Below are 13,331 nucleotides of genomic sequence, written 5' to 3'. Positions count from 1 at the left end.
GGGCCAAAAAATCTGGAGAAAACTTGGGATAGATATCACGAATTAATTTCAGATAAGGAAAGTAAAACAAAAGTAAGGGAAATACAGGCTAAAATTTTATCCACTTTATGGGGAATTCCCAATATTGAATTTCACTTTCCCTGAAGCTTTGAAGTGTTAAGTGTTAGATCATACATATGTAGAGGCAACATTTAAAAATCTCAATTTGAACTTCCCTAAACTAGACAGATATGTAATGAGCCAGACAGACAGATGTCAAGAGAGCTCCTTTATGACTTTTGTAAAGAAGCTACTTAAAAGAAAATGATCTTGTTGTTGAAGTATAATATGGGGCGAAGAACAGAGTGAGGAGAAGGCTTTTACTGATAGGTTAGAATAATTCTGCTCACAAAAAAATACTGGTAGGAATGAAGCCTCTGAGGCCAGATATTTGGAACAACCCCAGGTACACCTCTCATTGACTTGTGCAACTATGTATCTTCTCCACACCTCAGTTATACAAAAAACAAAATGAGGAAAACAATGACATCTACCTTACAAGAGTGCAGTGAGAACCAAATGAGTTAATACATGTAAAGAGCTTGGATCAGAGCCTGGCATGCTGTAGGTACTCAATAACAGATGACTATGATCACTGTCATCTATTGCTAAGCCCAAATCCTCTTAAGTATACAGTATACAAGATTTAATTTGCATTAAAAAAGAGAAGATACCAAATAGTAGAGAGGAAAGTGTGAACATTTATCACATTTCTTTATGTGTCAGAGAAAAGTGCTGTGCAGTACGAGTTCAGTGAAAGAAAACAATCTCCTATTTGGGGTAGTCAGGGTAGACTTTGTGCAAGAGTTAGGTGAAACCAGCTCTTTCCCTCTTGAGCTCCTTACCAATCAGCAGATGCTTAAGATGACTCAATCATGCAGTTATGATTATCTGCCTGCGTCCACAAAACATCCTCATGAGGGGAAGGAGGAAAACTTTCCCTTTGCTGCTTTTCCCCATGACTCATGTATGTTTCTGCAAAATCAGTGTTGAAACTTGGTTTCAATTTGAAAAGTCAAGGTAATTATGGGTCATTCAAAAAGAGGCAGGTAAAACTCAAGGAAGCCCAACATGACACCTCACACCACCAATGGCTGACAAACCAGTCTGGCCAGTGGTGTCAGCAGCAGTAAACTGAGCTGTTGGTTCAGGGGCTTTTCTAGGGATTTAAACTTAGGGTTTCTTATCTGCCATAATCCTGTCTCTCCCCCAACAAAGATTCCAAAAAGGTGGCAAAAGGTGCCGGAAAAAAATGGCCAATTACCTAATAATTTTCTGGAAGAGGGAGGGTTTCTAGCCTTTCAAAACCTGCATTCTGGATGGGGTGACTGCTGGAGGATCTCAGTGTTGACTGTTGGAATGCAGGCCACTATTAACATCCCTGTCATTCTGAGCTGCCCACTGGAAAGACAACAGTACTTCCTTCTTTAAGGAAAAAGTTCCTTCATAGAAAGTTAGTACTAGAAGGGATAGTAGAGGTCTTGCCATCTTTCCTGGAGCATGATGGGTAAAGAAACCAAGTGCAAGGACTTCTGAGGCTTGTCCAGCACCTGGCTATCTAAACTCCTGGTCAGTGCTCTAATGAGGCTCCGCAGCATAAGTCAGACTCAAGGGAAAATTAACCTAAAATGTTTTCAGGGTCCATATTCTGCTAATAATCTAAAACCTCTTGTTAAGCAAATGTCTCAAGTGTTGTATCCTTTACATATGCATTCCCAGGGGTTAGGGGACTACTGCATAAATCAAGTGTTTGGTGAACACCACACTAAACATGCTCATTCCTAAGTATAATACTCACTAGTAATAGCCAGGCAGCACAGACACACGTATTCCTCCCATAAAACAGTTTTCAAATACACCACACATCAATGTTTTTGCAAAATACAAAAATTCATGTAAAATAATACAACTCATTCAGTTAGAGATAGAGCAAAGCTATGAGGAAAGAGCAATGAACCCAAACCAACATTCTGTCACTCACAATCCCCTCTTCCACTAAGGCCCTTTCCCCATCCAAAAAAAAAATTGGCTTCAGTTGAAAAATATTTTATCCTAAGGAATTTATTTTTGTCAACAGGATGTTCCTGTTATTTTTAAGTCCTGTAGTTGCAACAACAGGATTTCAGGGCAGTGAAAATAGGAATAGCAGAGTAATTTGAATTTCTGAGCATACTCATGCATATATAAGAAAAGTCCAAATAGTCTAAAACTGGCTTTAAACAATTTGAGCCGTCTCCTTAAGAACTTTCTAAATTTCTTCTCATTAAAAAAAGATGATCTAATAGGCAGTAAATATTTTTTACTGACATTCTTAAGTTTTTAATTGTAGCTAAACTTCTTAATTGTGGAGGTGGGCCAGCTAATGTCTTCAAATACTTCCCTTTATGATGGCGCAATAGTCTATTTGTTCTTTTCTTTAGTTTTTTCTTTCTTTCTTCAAATAAATGTGGCATGTGCTACAAAATTAAAATAATTTAAAAACATACTGAAAATTCAACAGTATGAGATATGCATGCCATCTATCTGGGAAGGTATCATGTACTTTTAAACAATACAATTTTCCAAAAAGTCAGGGCTGCTCTTCCTTACTCATATAGTGGTCTATTACTTCAGTGTGTGGAGAGGAGCCAGGAGAAAATATTAGGTTGCTACGAAAGGAATTTGTCATTTGATAATGGAATACATTCTGAAATAAATGTGGTTATATTATATACTATTTTAATGGGCATTTCTTGATTTATGCTTTTGATAATGACTTATTACTTGCTGTTTATTTTATGTTTATTTTAGACTATGGAAATTATGTTAGATAAAAAGGTAATTCGAGTGATTTTCTTATTCTAGTTCAAAATGCGTTGTAAAGCAGTGGCAACAACTCACAACATCAATAGTGTACTTTGGCCCAGGAACTGCTAACAAACGTACAGTGCAATGGTGGTTCAAGAAGCTCTGCAAAGGAGACGAGAACCCTGAAGATAAGGAGCCTAGTGGCCGGCCGTCAGAGGTGGACAACGACCAATTGAGAGCAATCACTGAAGCTGATCCTCTTATAACAACACGAGAAGTTGCCAAAGAATCCAAGGTCGACCATTCTATGGTCACTGGGCATTTGAAGCAAATTAGAAAGGTGAAAAAGGTCACTAAGTGGGTGCCTCATGAGCTGATTGAAAATTTTAAAAAACTGTCGTTTTGAGGTGTCGTCTTATCCTATGCAACAACAATGAACCATTTCTCAATGGGATTGTGGCATGTGATGAAAAGTGGATTTTATAGGACAACTGGCGATGATCAGCTCAGTGGTTGGACCGAGCTCCAGAGCACTTCCCAAAGCCAAACTTGCACCAAAAAAAAAAAGGTCATGGTCACTGTTGATGGTGGTTTGCTGCTGGTCTGATCCACTACAGCTTTCTGAATCCTGGAGAAACCATTACATCTGAGAAGTATGCTCAGCAAATCAATGAGATGCACTGAAAACTGCAAAGCCTGCAGCTGGCATTGGTCAACAGAAAGGACCCAATTCTTCTCCATGACAACACCCAGCTGCACGTCACACAACCATCACTTCAAAAGTTGGGCTCCGAAGTTTTGCCTCATCTGCCATATTCACCTAACCTCTTGCCAACCGACTACCACTTCTTCAAATATCTCAACAACTTTTTGCAGGGAAAACCCTTCCACAACCAGCAGGATGCAGAAAATGCGTTCCAAAAGTTCGTTGAATCCTGAAGCACAGATTTTTACACTACAGGAATAAACAAAGTTATTTTTTGTTGGCAAAAAGGTGTTGATTGTAATGGATTCTATTTTGATTAATAAAGATGTGTTTGAGCCTAGTTATAAGATGATTTAAAATTCATAGTTACTTTTGCACCAACCTCTAAATCAAAGACTTGCTTGAAGATTCTGTTGCCTGCTGTCACCCAGAAGAGAGACTAATCTCACTGGGTTTGATTATGTCTCACCAAAACTCACCACTGTCTGGGTCATTCCGAATTGAAGACAGAAAGAACATGATGATTTCACAAAACAATAAAAGGTGAACTACTTATGAATGTGAACTGTGAATCAGATAGCCCTGGCTTTGAGCACTGACATTGCTATTTAATAGCTTTGTGACTATGGGCGAAAGAAATTACCTCTCTGAGCCTCAGTAGCCTTATTTGTAAAATATAAATAAAATATGTTTTTCCCCCCATAAATTTGTTGTGAGGGATAAATGAGGTAATCAAAGTGCTTAGCACAGTACCCAGCATGTGGTAAGGACTCAGTAAAGGACAGCCGTTATTATCATTAACTTTAACATTGCTTATCGCTAAAGTTAATGAAAATATGTGTAGGAAAGTTAAGACAGTGAAATCTTGTTTGTCAAGAACAAGATGAGATTAAAATCAAGAAGGACATTGGTTACTTTAACGTTATGAAAATGAATTAGATAGTCTTGGGAGAACAATATTCTCTTTCCTGGACAACAGCAAAGAAAAATGCTCAAATTGGTTTAATTTATTTGCTGTAACACTGTAATGTCTACTCATATAGAAATCATACATGACACTTAACTACGTTCATATTCCATTTCATATGCTATGCAAACATCTGGTTAATATACTTTTTTTTCTTTTTGGCAACAGCAAGCTTATCAGAGGTCTTAATCCACAAAGTGGTCATCACCTCTAATCCGGTGTCTAATACCATTTCTCAGAAGAGCAAACATTTCTTTTAAAGCACCCATAGCAGTGACTTAAATGTGAAGGCTGTGGGTCAGTGCTCAATCATTTGAAAGCAATAAAAACTTACAATCTTTTAAAAATATGTGTTTAAATCTTTATTTGGGTCTTTCAAGGTGACTCAAAATTGTCTACAAAGAATCGTAGATTTAAAATCACAAAAAGGGGAGATGGTGATGAACCCTTTACGTTGGGATGCGGATTACCTTACCTACTCAGGGATATGTTCTTTATGGTTTCTGTTTTGAAGGGTGGGGGAGCACACACAATCTCAGTGGCCTCCTCTACTGTGACTATGGTGTTATTTTCACTAAGCTATGTTACTGTGCTTGGAATTTTGAAGAACTTTTCTTTGAAGACAAGGCAGTTCTATTAAAGGTTCTGCTGTGGTTTGAATGTTTGTTTCTTTCCAAAATTTACATGTTGAACTCCTAACCCCCAACGTGATAGTATTAGGAGGCAGAGCTTTGGGAGAGTGATTAGGTTATGAGAGCAGAGCCCTCATGAATGAGATTAGTGGCCTTATTTAATAAGAAGCCCCAGACAGACTCTTGCCTTTCTGCCATGGGAGGTTACAGCAAAAAGACGGTGGTCTATAAACCAACTTGGGGGCCTCTGCCAGCGCCTTGATATTGAACTTCTCAGCCTCCAGAACCATGAGAAATAAGTGTCTATTATTTATACGCTACCCAGTCTATAGTATTTTGTTATAGTATCCCAAATGGACGAAGACAGGCTCCTACCATGTTACTTCAACATCCAGGCAGCAGTAAATAGCATCCTCATAATTTTTCCTCCCATACTTTCCTCTTCAGCAAAGAGGGGACTAGATCTTTTTTATGCTTCTTTATTATTTCTACAAAATACAAAAGATTAACTGATGTGCCTACAAAGGTTTCAAGTTGCTTATAAAGTTGTTCAAGATAAAAAAATTTAAAATGAGAGAAATGAGGCAAAGAAGAAATAAACTAAGATTGAACTAGGAGTGGGGTATCAAAATGCTATTCGCTTATAATGGGTTATACATTCATCCCAGTTTGCTCTCTTTAGCAGCTGTTTCAGAGTCTCTGTCTCTCTGTCTCTGTCTCTCTCTCTGTCTGTCTGTCTGTCTGTCTCTCTCTCTCTCTCTCTCTCACACACACACACACACACACACAGAGTAGTTCAATGAAGCACAACTTTTTCCAGTATGAAAGCAGCAAGCTATTGTGTCATATAATAGATAAAATTCTTGATCTTATATTAATGGAAAACCTACTAACGACTTTTACATGACTGCTATTCATTCATTTTACATGCATTTATTAAGCAATAACTATGTGTATGCTATTTGCTAAGCTCTGGACATTCAGTGATGGATAAGACATGCTTCCTGAGCGGGAGATCAGAGTCTGGTATGGAGAAGAGGCTCACACTATGCAGTAACTTAGTTCAGTGTTTTAAATGTGATAGCAAAACCACCTGGAGTATGGCTGGAGCATAAGGAAAGGAGTGAATTATTATATGCAGGGAAGTTAAGACAGTGAAATCTTATTTGCCAAGAATGAGATTAGATTAGAATCAAGAAGGATATTTGTTACTTTAACAATAGGAAAATGAATTGGATATTCTTGGGAGAACTATATTCTCTTTCCTGGACAACGGCAAAGAAAAGAAATGCTCAAAAGTTTCTCAACTTTGTTTCCTGTTGGTTCAGGAATCATCTGTGCACTTAAAAAGGAAAGCAGGTTTGAGATTTTCAGGAAGATAACATAATTATGATTAATCTTTGTTTCTTTGGGGCTATAAAGCTTTCAAGGTCAAGGATTTGTATATGTGCTCTGATTTTGAGGGGTAGAGACAAGAATTAATAAACACATAGAATTAGAATAAAGGCTTGAGGGTCCAAAGATACAAGGACTGTGTATTTTACTATAAAAAGGGCCTAGAGAGACAGAGTGACACACATCATTGTGTAACCCTGCCAATAAAGACTGTGTGAAGGGTGATTGCAGAGGAAAGCTCAGGAGAGCTATAATATAAGAATTTCAAAAGAACCCCAGACAGTTTAGAAATCAGAGCTATATCAGGAAGGAAGCAGTGATTAAACCAATGTTCCCTTTACAGGTTCCTTCAACCCAATGGAAATGACAAGGAATGAACCATAAGATCAAAGCTGAGTGGAAGGACCTTGGGAAGTACAGTAAAGGTAAAATAATTCACCAATCCCTGAAAAATTCCACTTTCCTTTATTAGCTTGTAATGAATCAAAACTTAGCAACTGAGAAAGTATTAATATTGACTAGATCAGCAAACTGAAGAATACTAAAAAAGCAATGTTTCTGGGGGAAGGAGAGGCCTTTGATACTGGTTTTTTTTTCCCCCTGTCTTTTAAATCTAAATTTGCCCTTTATTAATATAGAAAAGTTTCTCTTAAACTGTAACTGGAGTGTGACACAGACATCTTTAACAAGCCACAAGATACTTAAAATGCTATATCTAGGCCAGACAGACAGGCTGGGTGCACAGGCTGTGCATGGTGGCTCACGCTTTTAATCCCAGCAATTTCGGAAATCAAGGCGGGTGGATCACCTGAGGTCGGGAGTTCGAGACCAGCCTGACCAACATGGTGATACCCAGTCTCTACTAAAAATACAAAAATTAGTGGAGCATGGTGGTGGGCTCCTGTAATCCCAGCTACTCGGGAGGCTGAGGCATGAGAATTGCTTGAGCCTGGGATGTGGAATTTGCAGTGAGCTGAGATCACCATGCCACTGCACTTCAGTCTGGACAACAGAGCAAACTCTGTCTAAAAAAAAAAAGAAAAGAAATACGCAGAGGTTTTCCTTTTTTTCAGTGCTATCAACAAACAGTGCTATTAACAAAACACTACAATCCATTCGGTAAATGCTACTACAAAGCAATTTTGGAAAGTTAGATTCTAAAATACATCGTTTTTAGGAGAAACGTTCAAGAAAACATAGAGGGTATCAGGCTGTCACACAAGGTAAGATCTGATGTCTTATTGCTTGTAACTCCCTTTCTTCAATCCTTATAAAAACTCACTGCAGAGACACTGATGTTATTAAGGTTTATATTTGCTTAAAGTTCAAAGCAGAACACTGCCTCTGGATTACTTTTGAAAAGAAAAAGAAAAGGAGGTTAATTTTAAAAAAGAAAAGCCAGTAAGTCTGTTCTCTAGTTTTGGGTGTAATAATTATTAAATAAATAGTGATTAAATACAGATCAAATAAAGTCACAAGTGGTCTTCAGTCTATGGTTAGATAAAATAAATATCCTTAACAGGATATTTTCCCATCTTTTATATGAAAGAACTTTTTTTTTTTTTTTTTTTTTTGGGAGACGGAGTTTCGCTCTTGTTACCCAGGCTGGAGTGCAATGGCGCGATCTCGGCTCACCGCAACCTCCGCCTCCTGGGTTCAGGCAATTCTCCTGCCTCAGCCTCTCGAGTAGCTGGGATTACAGGCACGCGCCACCATGCCCAGCTAATTTTTTTGTATTTTTAGTAGAGACGGGGTTTCACCATGTTGACCAGGATAGTCTCGATCTCTTGACCTCGTGATCCACCCACCTCGGCCTCCCAAAGTGCTGGGATTACAGGCGTGAGCCACCGCGCCCGGCCGAAAGAACTTTTTATATAGTAAACATAAGGTGAATTGTTAATGATATCAGAGTGAGATTCTCATCATTGTAAAAAAGTCCACTTACATAAACAAGGATCCCAAATAATAGATGCTTACTGGGATGTAACCCATAAGTCAAAAATGTCTGAAGTCAAAATGCACTTAATATCCCTAACCTACTGAACATTATAGCTTAGCCTAGCCTACCTTAAACAAGCTCAGAAAATTTGTTAGCCTACAGTTGGACAAAATAATCTAACACAAGCCTATTTAATAATAAAGTCTTTTATATCTCATGTAATTTATTAAATACTATACTGAAAGTGAAAGAATGATTGTATGGGTACTTGAAGTACAGTTTTGACTGAATGCATATTGCCTTTCTATCATCCTATATTTGGAAAAGTGTTAAGTTGAATCATTGTGAGTCAGGGACTTCCTATACAGTATTTAGAAGTTGTTTATATTTAAAATGTGCATATAATCAGTATCTTCAGTTTATGGGTTGAAATTCATATATTTAAAAGGCAAGTTTGGCATTTCTGGGTGCCATGAGGGAACTTTTAGGGTTTTTAGATTCTGTATTTCATGTTGTGTTGAGTTTGCATGACATCTTTAGTTTAATCTTCACAACAAATCCATAAGACAAGCATTAATTATAATCGTCATTCTTTCCTGACTATTGAGCAGTGGTTATAGGTCAGAGAATGTTCGAGGCTCCAGTGAACAACTACTGCTGCAAAAAGTCCTCACCATTTTGGAGCTTACATTCTAGTGGACATCACTTTGGATCCTATTTCATTTTATTTCTGGAGACAATGTCTCTCTCTGTCACCCAGGCTGGAGTGCTTGCTGCAGTAAAATTGCGTCTCACTGCAGCCTCAACCTTCTGGGCTCAAGTACTCCTCTCACCTCAGCTCCTGAGTACCTGGGACCACAGGCACACATCACCATGCCTGGCAAATTTTAAATTTATTTTGTAGAGACAGGGTCTCTGTATGTTGCTGAGGGTGGTCTTGAGCTACTGGGTTCAAGCAATCCTCCCACCTCAGCCTCCCAAATTCTTTTTAGTCTAACCTTGTCCAGAGCTAAGATATTAGAAAGACTTTTAAAAAACCAAAAATCCAGGACATAGGCATAGGCAAGGACTTCATGACTAAAACACCAAAAGCAATGGCAATAAAAGCCAAGATAGACAAATGAGATCTAATTAAAATTCAGAGCTTCTGCACAGCAAAAGAAACCATCATTAGAGCGAATCGGCAACCAACAGAATGGGAAGAATTTTTTGCAATCTACCCATCTGACAAAGGGCTAATATCCAGAATCTACAAAGAACTAAAACAGATATACAAGAAAAAAACAAACAACCCCATTCAAAAGTGGGCAAAGAATATAAATGGACACTTTTCTAAAGAAGACATATATGAGGCCAACGAACATATGAAAAAATGCTCATCATCACTGGTCATTAGAGAAATGCAAATCAAAACCACACTGAGATATCATCTCACGCCAGTTAGAATGGCAACCATTAAAAAATCTGGAGACAACAGATGCTGGAGAGGATGTGGAGAAATAGGAACACTCTTACACAGTTGGTGGGAGTGTAAATTAGCTCAACCATTGTGGAAGACAGTGTGGCAATTTCTTAAGGATCTAGAAATAGAAGTTCCATTTGACCCAGCAATCCCATTACTGGGTATATACCCAAAGAACTGTAAATCATTCTACTATATAGACACATGCACACGTACGTTCATTGCAGCCCTGTGTACAATAGCAAAGACCTGGAACCAACCCAAATGCCCATCAGTGATAGACTGGACAAAGAAAATGTAGCACATATACACCATGGAATACTATGCAGCCATAAAAAACGATGAGTTCGTGTCCTTTGTAGGGACTCGGATGAATCTGGAAACCATCATTCTCAGCAAACTGACACAAGAACAGAAAGCCAAACACCATATGTTCTCACTCTTAGGTGGGTGTTGAACAACGAGAACACGTGGACTCAGGGAGAGGAATATCACACACTGGGGGCAGTTGAGGGGGGTAAGGGAGAGACAGTGGGGGGTGGGGAGGGATGGGAGGGTGGGGAGGGATAACATGGGGAGAAATGCCAGATATAGTATGCACCTAAAGTAAAACAAATAAATTAAAAAAAAAAAACAAAAAAAAAACTTCCTTTTAAACTCCAGCCAGAATCTAGTACACATATCTGAAAGACAGAAAATATGAAAATGCATACAAATAAATAAATACATACTATACCTGATATTGATAATGATATTGACAACGTCATTGATAGAAAAATAAAATAGGATAAGGTCATTATGAAGTTCTGGGAACTACTAATTTTCTATTAAAGGGTCAGGGGCATAAAGTACCCATTTAGAAACCAAACTGAGATTTGAGATTTTCTACTACCAAATCAGGGAGCTAGATCACTGATGTCTGTTTCAGAACAACAGGAGGAGATAAACTGAATTGATATTGCACTGTGCTTATTAACATGCTGTTGTTCCAAACAAATTAATGCTAGTCCTCAAATGGCAAGATACCACCCAAGGAATACCTCACCCAACTGGAAAAGAGTCCTAACGCTTTATTTCCAAAACATGTAGACCCTCACTGTCAGTGTAAGTACCCAGATTGGTATAGTTAATTATTTTTCTAATTCTATACCAGCAGGATCTGGAGGAGGACATCTGGATTCTCCCTGGCAGGGCAGCACATGACTCATGTCAGAGGAACAGTTGCATTGGATAACGGATAAGTTTGTAAATTTTTATGAGGGGTTCCTAAACTTCATACACAGTTTTGCCTCAGTATTTGTGGTGCATTGATTCCAGGGCCTCCGCAGATACCAAAATCCTAGGATGCTCAAGCCCTAAAGCTGGCCCTGTGGAACCCGTAGCACTGCGCTGTCATTCTTGCTTACAACCAGTTTGTTTCTTTTATCTAAGGCACTCCTCCTTCAAAAATAATCAAGAGATACTGATGATATGAACTTTACATTTGTCTGAGATTGGCATTTTTCTTATTAAAATTCATTTCAGTTGATTACAGTCATCCCTTAAATCTTGCCTAAACACATGATATCCAAAATTACATTGAATGATATTTGTCTTGATTTTGAATTAATATAAAGGGCAACAAGTATCCAGGTTTGGCCATTTAGTATAAAATTCATGTATTTTAGTTAAGTATTTAGTCATTTATTCCAAATGGGCCAATTTGTTCCAAGTAGACCACCATATGGAAAGTTTTAAGACTTTTTAAAACATGCTGAAATAATCTGTTATGATTCTAACTGTGAAAAGTCCACTGAGCCGAGACTTAATTATTTCAAAAGAATGAAGGAGACATCCTGGATCAGTAGACAATGCGTTTAAACAGAGAGCTGGTCTAACAAATCCATAAACAAACATGAATGTATGGGGACAAACCAGTGACAAATCCATAAACAAACACAAGATTTATGAGAATAAACCAGTGTTGTGCCATATAAACTCTAGGATAAAAAAGAAAGGTTTACTAGTTTACCTAGAAATTATTCTTAAATCTTTAAACCATATCAATTCTTAAGATGTATTTTGTTAACAGGGATAATTATCAACTGGTTGAGCTCAGTGGTCTTGGCTTAGTTTTGTTTTTTAAGGAAAAACAGAATGTACTATAAATATAGGCTGCAATATGAAAGTCACACCAATAGGCCTGGGTTTTTAGATTAGTTTATTATAATCTGGTTACTATCATGCATCTGGTGATTTAACGGAATTGTAGGCAAAGCAAAACTAGAGTAAAATAAACTCCTGTTAGTGTTGCCTAACTACTGAAGATGCAAACAAGCTGTGCCTTTTTTGTGACTTTCATTTATTTAAATCACTTTACAAAAATCAATAGATCTTTTTGATTAAGACCCTAAGGCATCAGATATCGAAGTAAGCTGGAAGACAGAAAGCATCAGAGCAACTTGTGAAAATTACGTGGCAGAGAACGGGCTAGATATCCTTACATGTCAAGGGCATTAAACAGTCAGAAAGAGAGAAGTGAAGTTTAGAAAAAGAAAGGTTTTGTTTTATTTATTTATTTTTTTGGCATGCACTTGTTGAACTCCTGACCTCAGGTGATCCACCCACCTTAGCCTCCCAAAGTGCTAGGATTACAGGCGTGAGCCACCGCGCCTGGCTTGGCATGCACTTGTATAGGAAAAAGAGAGAACAAGATACTTTACAATTGTGCTATGTAAAAGTAACTGTGTGCCCCCTGGAGCTGGGGGAAAGGGATGAGTTCTGGTTTTGACCCCTGTTTGGAAAATCTCCAATGTGAGAGACAGGCTGGCTTGCCACTCCAGCAGCAGACTAGAAAAAGAGGTGGTTAGGTTGGGTAAACTTGTACTTCAAAAGTTTATTGGGTCAATGTGTTGCACAGGTGTATCTGGTACACTGTGCAAGAGAGAGTTAGAATGACATGATACTAGTTCTCGTCTGATGGAACCTTCTAGAATGGCCATTAGGCTTCAGGAGAGATAAGCGAAAGATACTGAGTTGCTAGAGATTGTGCAAATCATAAGCAACTGTCCAGAGGATGGCAGCCAACTTATAACAGTACCAATTAAATAAATATGCCAGTATTTTCTTGCCTTTCTTCCATATTCTTCCTCCCCACGTTGCAACCCAGGAGAGCCAGAAATAAAGATTAATTAGCAGAAGTGTAAAGAAGCAGGAAAAAAGAGGCTAACCACACCCTCTTCCCTATCCCTAAACTTTATGCCTTAGTAAGTCCTTGCTGTTGGAAGGATAGTAGTTATAACTGAATCAAGTTAGCAACTTTGACAATCCCATGGGACTAGATTTTTAAATGATTGAGTCAAGATGGTGTGATTTACAGTAATCGCAAGGCTTTCTATTTCCAAAGACTTATTAGAAGTTTAAGA

At 38.1% G+C, this 13,331-nt stretch overlaps 1 protein-coding gene across 1 annotated transcript in view; it reads right to left on the bottom strand.

The window, feature by feature from the left end:
• The window catches only part of ADGRV1 (adhesion G protein-coupled receptor V1), a 556,842-nt gene that overhangs the window by 117,638 nt on the left and 425,873 nt on the right, over positions 1–13,331 (bottom strand). The window lies entirely within an intron of this gene.

The sequence above is a fragment of the Aotus nancymaae genome, unplaced genomic scaffold, assembly GCF_030222135.1.
Source record: "Aotus nancymaae isolate 86718 unplaced genomic scaffold, 86718_ANA_hifiasm-v0.15.2.pri h1tg000014l, whole genome shotgun sequence".
Lineage (NCBI taxonomy): Eukaryota > Metazoa > Chordata > Mammalia > Primates > Aotidae > Aotus > Aotus nancymaae.
Note: the sequence above shows the minus strand (reverse complement) of the source record. Positions and strands in the feature narration are given on the sequence as shown.